The 10,300-nt window shown below is 39.8% G+C and overlaps 1 pseudogene; it reads right to left on the reverse strand.

Annotated features, from left to right (window-relative positions):
• Nucleotides 1–274: 274 nt before the first annotated feature.
• On the reverse strand, nt 275–393 carry LOC125483041 (annotated as a pseudogene).
• Nucleotides 394–10,300: the final 9,907 nt, after the last annotated feature.

Raw genomic sequence — 10,300 nt, forward strand, 5'->3', positions numbered from 1 at the left:
CCTGACTCATTTCCCGATACCTGTATTTCCCCATGTCTAACACACCTAAACTAAACATCCCCGTGCACTACGGGCAATTTAGCATGGCCAATCCACCTACCCTGCACATCTTTGGACTGTGGGAGGAAACTGGAGTACCCGGAGGAAACCCACGCAGACACGGGCAGAACGTGCAAGCTCCACACAGACAGTCGCCTGAGGGTGGAATTGAACACCGGTCCCGGTGCTGTGAGGCAGCAGTGTTAACCACTGAGCCACCATGCTGGCCCCAAAAAGCCTACTGCACCTGGTATTCCCAGGCAGTCTCCCATCCAAGTAATAACCAGGCCGGAGTCTGCTCAGCTTTTGAGATCAGATGAGATCGGGCGTTTTCAGATTAGTATGGCCGTAAGTTCTTATTTTCGTTTTCACAGATGCCAAGTACCTCATTTTTGTTAGTCAAAATCAAGGTCTAAATTTCCTCCATCAATATCTAGATCCACCTACCTGCCTGATTTGAAAGCCACATATTCCTGTACCTAATAATCCACAAATCCTGAAGTTGTCATTAGGCTGAGATTGGGACCTGGAATAATATATTTAAGTAACTTTCCCTTTCTCTTATTCCTGAAATGTCAGCAACTCCACAAATCTGAGCCCAAGTTGTTCATGCTGCAGGCCTGAGAAAATCACCTGGGGTTGCAAGGTTCTCCAAAAATTCTCACCTCTTGTAATAATTTTTCATGTTTGCATAACTTCATTTATTTGATTAATTAACTACTAATTTAGTTAAGTCATTTTGCAGCAACTTACAGCTTCATTACTTAGAAACAGGATTAAAAAAACGCCTACCAACTACTGGAGCTAAAACAAGAAGAATAAAAATAGAGTTTTGACTTCTCTTTTCATCTAAATTACAACTTGTAACTAATTCCCACTTTAATACACTATTTACCTAGCTAATGGAGATTCCAGAAACACATAAAAATGCTCTACGGAAACTAGATCCCAAGTCCCACCACCATTTCTGACAGATCCCTTTCCTGCAAATAAATGAAAAGGGGTCGGAATTGGCATACACAAATGGAAAAGCAAATTGCAATTGTGGCCAATTTAACATTGCAGAAAATTCATACAGTTCCAACTTGTATTGTATCAAGGACTTTATCCCAGCATTTGGAATCATGGATTTTGAAAGACTTGTAACTTATCACTTACCTATAAGTGTCAAGCTGTGAATTTATTTAAATCTTTGACTACTTAAAAATTAAAAGAGCCTGCTTGTGTTAGTGGTAACTGAGAAAATATCAAGCTGTAAAGTTATATGATCCCAGCCATTTAAAAAATTGGAAAGAGAAAACAGCCTGCTTGTTTCCATGAGAGTTGAAGATATTTGTTTTAGCGTTCACAATAGCTGTTTGTTGACATTGGCAACTGTATCACTATTAATACCTGGCTATTTTGCGTAACCTATCATACTCTCAGTAAGGAGTTGGAAGTTCTCAATATGATGGTTCAAAGATATGATTAAAGGAGTACTAATGGAATAGAATTATTAATAAAAGTCTGATTTTTTTTGGATTAGGGTTTAAGTACTTGAGGGTTTCTTTAAAGTTTTGATTGAGATTCAATGAATTAAAGTACTTTTGGTGGATTATATTAAAGATTGTCATATACATGTAAATGGATTATTATTATTTAATTTTTATTTCACTGACTCCTGATGTCTGCCCTTTATGGATACCGAATGAGTTGACAATGGAGGGTGTAAGGGGAAAAGGATGATAAATGGGGGCTGAAATTGATGCAAGTTAGCATTACATGGATACAGGGCTGTAAGTGACAAAGCACAACAGGTAAGGACATTGCTTGCATGAGTTGACATTAAATTGGCATTAGGGCTATCAGGGTAAAATGGCGATGGCTGAGGGCATTGGTTGTCATGTATGGCATTACCTTGGCAAGAACACTATAAAGAGGCAATTGGGTTGGGTGGGACAAGAGTTGGAATGAAGTGTACAAGGGACCACGGGAGTGAGTGGAGAGCACGATTGGGCATATATGGGACATGGAGATTGGGGCAAGATAGATGAAGAGTGAGGTATGTAGATTACAGGCCCTAATTTTTCACAATGGAACTACGATAAAGTCCAGAGAACTGAGAAGTGTCTTTTAAACTCTTGGTTTGGCACCAAGAAGCTATCTTCAATCTACATCAGGAGTCAGTGGGCTGCTCTCCTCCTCCAAGGCCATGATCCATATTCTGGTTGTCCTCCAGACATCTTCATCTTATCCGCATGGATAGCAAGTACTTTTCATCTAACTGTACCCTGCTGTTTTTAGTAGAATATTGCAACTTTATAAATTAAATACATATATATACACACTCGCACATTTATGTATCATTGTTGCTATTTACCGATGTCCATTCTGTTTTCCCACATATGTGTATATGTACACACTTTCACATTGACTGCTACATTTGGCTCTTCTTTAGGTCACGCGAATTTAGTTCGAAACAGAATACAGAAAGTGACCATGGAGCTACTGGATTGTCATAACGGAAACATCGATTCCCTAATATCCTTCATAGACAGAGTCATACAACAAGGAAACAGACACTTCAGCCCATCTCGTCCATGCCAACCAGGTTTCCTAAACTGAACAAATCTCATTTGCCTATATTCCCCTAAACTTTTCCTATCCACGTACCTGTCCAAATATCTTTTAAGTATTGAAATTATACCCAGCTCTTCCACTTCCTCTGGCGGCTTGTTTCACATACATCATAGATCGTAGAATCCAGACAGTGTGGAAACAGGCCCTTCGGCCCAACAAGTCCACACCAACCCTCAGAGCATCCTACCCAGACCCATCCCCCTATAGCCCACCTAATCTACACTTCCCTGAGCACTCTGGGCAATTTAGCATGGCCAATCCACCTAACCTGTACATCTTTGGACTGTGGGAGGAAACCAGAGCACCCAGGAAGAAACCCACGCAGACACGGGGAGAATGTGCAAACTCCACATAGACAGTCACCTCAGGGTGGAATCGAACCCGGGTTCTTGACGCTGTGAGGCAGCAGTGCTAACCACTGAGCCACCGTGCTGCCCTATACATATCAACCTCTGAAAAACTTGCTCCTCAGGTCCCTTTTAAATCTCTCCCCTCTCACCTTAAACCTATGCCCTCTAGTTTTGGATTCCCTATCCTGGGGAAAGAGCTTGGCTATTCACCTTATTTATGCTTCTCATGATTTTATAAACTTCTGTCAAGTCACCCCTCAGCCTCTTACACTCCAGGGAAAGAAGTTTCAGCCTATCCAGCTTCTCCTTATAACTCAAATCTTCCAGCCTCAGCAACATTCTTGTAAGTCTTTTTTGCACCCTTTCAAGCTTAATAACATCCTTCCTATAGCAAGGCAACTAGAATTATATGCAATACTCCAAATGTGGCCTTACCATTGTCCTCTACAGCTGTAAAATGACGTCCCAACTCCTGTACTCAATGCTCTGACCAATGAAGGCAAACATGCCAAACACGTTCTTCATCACCCTATCAAACCTGTGATGCCACTTTCAAGGAACTATGTACCTGCACCTCTGGGTTTCTGCATTTGACAACACTCCCCAGAGTCCTACTATAAATGCTGTAAGTTCTGCGCCAGCTTGCCTTACCAAATGCAACATCTCGCATTTATCGGAATTAAACTCCATCTGCTATTCCTTGGCCCACTGGCCCAGTTGATCAAGATCCTGTTGTACTCTTCAATAACCTTCTTCACTGTCCACTATACCACCAATTTTGGCATCATCTGCAAACTTACTAACCATACCTCCCATATTCTCATCCAAATTCAGGGAAGGAAACATACTGTCCATTCACATTCTGATCTCCAGTCTCATATTTTAACTACCCTCAGAAGAAACCTAACAGATCACATGATTGAACACAAACTTTAAGAAAGTCCACTGTATCTTTTCAGGGGTAGAACACTTAATTTTGGCCTTACTAGCACTGTCTATATCTCAAGAATGAATAAAAAATTCTTTTGATCACTTCACTAGAACACCAACACCTCAAATAGATTTTTCATTTACAGAACCAGAAGTTTAAGTGTAGCTGCTGCCAAGGCAGTTTATAGTCAGAGTTGTCTGACATCCTCAGGCTGTATTAGTCACAGCACACACCTGAATGTGTTGAGGAAACAGTAAGCAAGTCTGCAGTTATTTTGCTCTGTTTTGAGGGTCTGTATTGAAAAATACACAAAAGAAACAGATGAAATAGTTTTATAAACACACTGGTTTTAATCCTGGGTCTTGGTTTTACCACATCAAATTGCACTTGTAGTGAATAATAACAATTGTACTTCTCATTCAAGCACAACCAAAACAATACCTAAATTGCGGAACACAAATTTATTCTTCTCTCCTCTCCTCCCTCTGTTAAGATGTAGAATTCAAAGTCTGAACTAACAACATTGCTTTAGTTGTACCATTAACCCACATGAAACCAATATCTTATTTATACTAGCGTTATCCAAGCAATTTACCAAAAGAAATTCAATACCTTAAAGGAAAGGATGTTAGAAAAGCACATCAAAAGTTGTTATTATTTCTAATTAATACTCAAACCACCAAACATTAGAATATCTGTTCTAAATTTGGTTGATTTACGTAACAGCATTAAGGTAAAAAATATTCCATGTTATAAATACAGAAAGTGCTAGAAATACTAAGCAGATGAGGCAGCTTCTGTCGAGACAAAGAGTTAATAGGCTGAAGCTTTCCAGCCTTTGATGATGGCAAGGAGTTGGTAAAAAATAATAAGGAGCAGTATTGGATCAGCTCCCAATGTAACCCCACTACCAGGGATTTACACAATCATTGGGCCAAATATAGAGTGGCTGCAGTTGTATGTTCAGCTAAACAAGGTCACTGCCATGAATTTGATCTCCCTACGGCACAGGGTGGAATCAGCAGAGCCATAGGCTCAATGGCCTGAAGGTGTGTCTGCGGTTTGGGCAGGCAGACCAAACCATCTTCCTGGAGAGTTTTCACCTCTGAATTTTAATTTTAAACTTATGCACTGAGGTCCCAAGGTCTCTGGTACCTCTTCCAACGGATTACTGAGACTTCACAGCATTTGTATGGTGAGCCTGCAGACAGTCAATGATGAGGCTACTTGGTGGTAAATTTGCCCAGCGGCTGCTGCTGATGGAAAGTGCAAGTTTGTGACCAGTTCTTTTCACTCCAGCACAGACTGGACGAGTTGTGATGTAAGGCTAAGACAGGAACAAGAGATTCTGGAGTCTGTTCATGAAAATTCTGTCCAGCCGTATGCTTCTGATCCAGGAAGAAAGGTGGCAGTGCTAGATCTACTTCTTGGGAATGAAGCAGGCAAAAATCAGTCAGTTGGCGAACATGTAAGGGACATGATCATTGTATCAAAGTTTATTTTGTCTATGGAAAAGGATAAGAAAAATTCCAGAGTAAGAATAATTAGCTAGGGAAGAATCAACCAAAATTGGCTGAGAATAAATCTGGGCTCAGGCAAATAGCAATAAAAGATTGGCAGGCAAAACTGTAACAAAACAATCCCTTGAAAGAAAAGGTTCTGGTGCAATCAATGTAAATTCCTACAAGGAGACAAGGGAGGACAAATTCACAGCTTGGAAAGATGAAACAGTAAATACATCTTGTATATGTTGGTAATAGTCTTAAGATACTAAAATGGGCGGCATGGTGGCTGAGTGGTTCGCACTGCTGCCTCACAGCACCAGCAACCCGGGTTCAATTCCACCCTTGGGCGATTGTCTGCGTGGAGTTTGCACATTCTCCCTGTGTCTGTGTGGGTTTCCTCTGGGTGCTCCAATTTCCTCCCACAGTCCAAAGCTGTGCAGGTTAGGTTGATTGGCCATGCTAAATTGCCTGTAGTGTTCAGGGATGTGTAGGTTAGGTGGGTTACAGGGGGATGGGTCTGGGTGGGATGCTCTGAGTTCGGTGTGGACTTGTTGGGCCGAAGGGCCTGTTTCCACACTGTAGGGGTTCTGTTCTATACTGATGCCATGTGGGGAAGGATGACCACATGAACTCTTTGGCAGGAGATCAGCTCATTCTTGATGAACAGTAAATAGTTTTATTACATATTACTTAGTGGCTGGCTGCATTACATGGGAGATGCATGAGCATCTCACAAGAGACTATCAGACTCAACATAAGATTAAGTACAAGCTGTTAAAACTAAGAATAAAGCACAATACATGCTCTAGTGAACACATACAGACCTTGTCAGACTGATTAGAGAATTGATTAGTTCCTCCCAAGAACAGTGCTGATACATATCTGAGCTTATCTGTTGAGATGTTAGCAAACCCTTTTGAGGCACTAACTGTGTAATGCATGAATATGTGCTCATGGCATATCATATGGAAAATACAATAACTGTGAAGAGAGACTGGCATGAAAGAGCATTCAAAAATCTTCAATGGGTACATAAATAATAAAATGGTGGTAAAAGGAATAATGAGGCAAATTAAGGATTCAAAAAGACAGTTTACACTTAGAGGTGGAGTGCACGGCTGAGATATAATCTTTTTTTAATGTTGTCTTTACCATGCTAGAAGATGCTGCCTTGACCACAGTGAAAGGGGTTTAAAGAAATGGACAGGTTTTACACCTTGAGCGATTGCATGGGAAAATGGCATGGAAGGTATTGGGAACAAAGGAGGAATGGGCCAGGGTGTCTCAAAGTTAACGGTCCCTGTGGAATACTAACAAACGAGGGGAAGGGAATATGTCTCGGGTTGTGGCATCCTGCTGGAGGTGATGGAAATGGTGGCTTATGATGGCAGCCTTTGAATGCAAAGACTGGTTGGATAGTAAGTGAGGACTGGGGAACCGTATTCTTGTTATGGGAGGGAAGAGTTATTACTGGACAAGTTCAATCCCAGACTTAAATTTGGATTGATTTTTTAAATTTGCTATTATATACTGAAACACAAAATGTTGCAGATTCACGTTTAGCAATAAAATAGAAGTTTATAAAGCAAGTGAAATTAAGATACAATAAGCTATTTACATACAACAAAATTTAAAGATTTCAAAAAAACACAGTAAAATACAATCCTATTCAACCCCAAACTAAACTACTCCTTTACAGCACTTACTCCAGAGTAAATTCCCTTCTCTTTCACATCTATAAGCTTAATTTAACTTTGGCTTCAATTTCCTGTTTTAGGAATCTGATAGCCTCTCCCTGCAGCCTTCATACAACTAAGCTTAGATTTTGTCTGCTTCAAGTAAATCCTTTAGAATTGAATCCAAATCTGTCCAGTCTAAAGCCTTTAAACAGAACTCCTTAAATTTAGGTAACATTTCCCCCGAAAGAAAACTTATCTTTAAAAGGCATTTTCATTACTCATTGAAAACTACCTCAACTAAAGTTACAACTACCTCACATAAGCAGTGGCAACATATTGGCATTAAACAATGAGTTGCACAGAATCATATTTGACAAACGTCCATGGACTTCTCATCACCTCAATGTCCTTTAAAAGTGCCCTTCATAAAGGATCCGCTTTCAAATTTTCTGATCCAGCAATTGAATGTTTTTCAAACTAAGAGTCTGGAGAGTTAACTTCTACCAAAACAATTGTAAGTCTTGTCTGAAATTGTTGTAGGAAATTAAAGTATTATAGTCTGTATTAATAGCAGCTTCTTCCACGTTGTCACTGATGTGCATTTCAAAAAAAAACTGACAGGTCCCATCTCATCATCTTGCTGTATAACTGCCCCCCCTGGTGTCAGCTAGTTTGAATGGCTTAGTGTACTTCAGTGCAGTTAACCTTGGTGCAGTTAATCAGCACTGCTTTCAAGTTTTCAAAGACACTTGGTCATTCTGGTGTCCATTCAATTTTTTTGCCTTTCTTCAACAAATTCATTAAAACAGCAACGACATGCTGAAGGTCAGAACAACCATACATCAGAATCCACTCATGACAACATAACACAAAATTTCATTATTTGTCCTAGGAACAAAAAAGTCCAAAATAGCCTGTAGTTAAAATTTCTCTAGGTGCTATTTTGCCTGATCCCATAGTGTGGTCCAAACCAATCAGCTTTGTCTTGGCAAATTCATCCTTAGTAAGATTTATACACAAATTGGCTTTCTGTAGCCAAATAGTTCAGTCAAGTGGTGCAAATTGTCAGTGTAAACAATACAATTGCATAGTCCATCAATGATTGATCATCGTTGATGCACTTTCTTGTTAAAGCCCACCCAGTGTTAATAAAAGCTGAACTTTCTTTGGTTTTAGCAGTCAACAGAACTTGCTAATTTCCTTTCAGTAAATTAATTTGTGAGAAATCATTTGTCCAATTCCCTCAATACAGATCTCCAGTCTTGGATAGGATAGGAGTCTGCTTTATTTTAGCCATGTTGATTTTGCAATATCTGTACAGAAACTTTGTTACCTACCTGGCTTTGACACCATCACGATAAGTGAGTTATGGGGGATCCAGTATTGGATCTTATAGGTTTTATACATTTCAAAGAAAATATTATATGCCTTTACATTTACGTATGCCCTATAGCAGCCATACAAGATGTCTAAACACGAAACAAAAATATCTAAATGGTTTAGTCAACTATCAGATGTTAAGGAAATGAGGTCACACCGCAAGAGGTATTTTTGATCTGCATCATTTTTCACCAATACAAGACACAGAAGCTTGGGACTCAGAGTACCATATTTATTAAATAGAGGTTGGGAGCACAAAGTTTTCTAATTGTGTTTAATATCCAAGCAGATTTTTAAAAAAGTCACTCATGGGACATGGCCATCCCTGGCTGGGCTAGCGTTTACTTGAGAAGGTGCTGGTCGTGAGCTGCCTTCTTTAACCATTGCTGTAGATAGACCCACAATGCCATTAAAGAGAGAATTCCAGGATTTTGATTGAATGACACTGATGGGATGGTGATAAGTTTCCAAATCAGGATGCTGAGTGGTTGGGAGGGGAATTTGGCTTAGTGGTGTTCCCACATATCTGCTGCCCTTTAACTGGGTATATATTTGTGGATGTAATGCCAGTCAAGCAGGCTGCATTGTCCTGGATGGTTTAAAGCTTCTTCAGTGCTCTTGGAGATGAATTCATCCAGTCCAGGTGGGGAGTATTTTATTACAATCCTGACTTGGGCCTTGTAGACAGTGAACAGGGTTTGCAGAATCAGGAGATAAGTTACTCACTGCAGTATTCCTAGCCTCTGACCAGTACCTATGAGACCAAGAATGTTGATCAAATATTTTGGTGGATCAAGAGGGCCACATAATAAATGTCAAAACTCACACTAAGTAATAGAAACGTAATGCACAGGGTATACATATTACAATTATTCTTTATTTACAGCATAAATCACTTAAATAACAATGCAACTTTGCCTTAAATAAAACTTACTGGCAGAGAGCCTTCTCACTTGCACCCTGAATTGACTACTCAGGCAACGTGGAGATTGCAATAACATAGTAAACTTGCAGTAAATAATTTTTGCCAGTTTATTGAGTGTGCCAGCTCATAAAGTGCTCTTTAAAATAAAGCTTGCTGGACAAGCATATTTTTGTCATATCAGAACAAAAAAGGTTGGTCTGCAGCCTTTTTTCCTTCTTTATTTTTCAATCAATAGTGTAGAATTTAAACTTCAGTCTTTTTTTCCACATCTTGTAGCCCTTAAACTGTAGGTTACTAGGTTTATCCCCAAACTCGCCACCACATGCTATTCTGGCAAAGCAACACACATGCTCTGCCTCCTTCTCTCTGGTTAGCAAGATTATAATAAGCTCCACACTTTAGGCATAAAAATTCCTTTATCTCTCCAATGCAGCAATGATGATGAACTGCAATATGTTACAGATAATACTTGCTCTAGCCAGCAGGGATCCTAACATGAAGTTGTTCATGGTCGCAGTCACCACTAATCTCTGGCAGTACTCATTACCTTATTTTATTGAAGCAACAGGTTTCTGTTAGAATCATCTTTATAAAGTGTAAATAATGCACACGATTTTGCCTCCAGGTTAGGATGGGAAAATTGCTCTCAGAAGGTCCTGATGGATAAGACATCCTTCCGAGTGCCTTTCTTCACTGCCCCCTCCACTCCCAAAAGCAACTTGTATGCTTCGCCTTTGCTCAATCTGCCTTTAATGCTATAAGTGTAAGAAGTTGGTAACTGCAGCACTAATGACTAGAAACAAATAGTCTGACCCAGACTTGAAGTCTTGACCAAACACTTCTCTATTTATTTCACCTTTCAATGTAAATTT

The sequence above is a fragment of the Rhincodon typus genome, chromosome 4 (genome assembly GCF_021869965.1).
Source record: "Rhincodon typus isolate 14 chromosome 4, sRhiTyp1.1, whole genome shotgun sequence".
Lineage (NCBI taxonomy): Eukaryota > Metazoa > Chordata > Chondrichthyes > Orectolobiformes > Rhincodontidae > Rhincodon > Rhincodon typus.